The sequence below is a fragment of the Nannospalax galili genome, unplaced genomic scaffold (genome assembly GCF_000622305.1).
Source record: "Nannospalax galili isolate Female #2095 unplaced genomic scaffold, S.galili_v1.0 scaffold205, whole genome shotgun sequence".
NCBI classification, from domain to species: Eukaryota; Metazoa; Chordata; class Mammalia; order Rodentia; family Spalacidae; genus Nannospalax; species Nannospalax galili.
This window is the reverse complement of record NW_008353921.1, coordinates 358,225-358,570: the sequence shown is the minus strand read 5'-3', so window position 1 is coordinate 358,570 and position 346 is coordinate 358,225.

Below are 346 nucleotides of genomic sequence, written 5' to 3'. Positions count from 1 at the left end.
GCAGTAAAGAAAGATGAAATAATGAAATTTGCAGGTAAATGGGCAGATCTAGAAACTGTTACACTAAGTGAAGTAAAACAGACTCAGAAAACCAAACCACATATGTTCTCCCTCATATGTGGCTCCCAGCACCAAATCCTTTTAAATTCCAGATCCTTTTAATAAGCTAATGCTATACAGCAGTCCCTTCTGCGTAAAATAACGACCATCATCAGGGCTTCAGCTGAGCCTGATCACTAAATATAGTCACAATTGGGCTTGCTGCGTACTGTGCTCATTCATTAAGGAGTGCCAAGCAGGGTCACTGGACCCTCACCTGAGTATCCAGCCACTCTTCCTAGCCAAC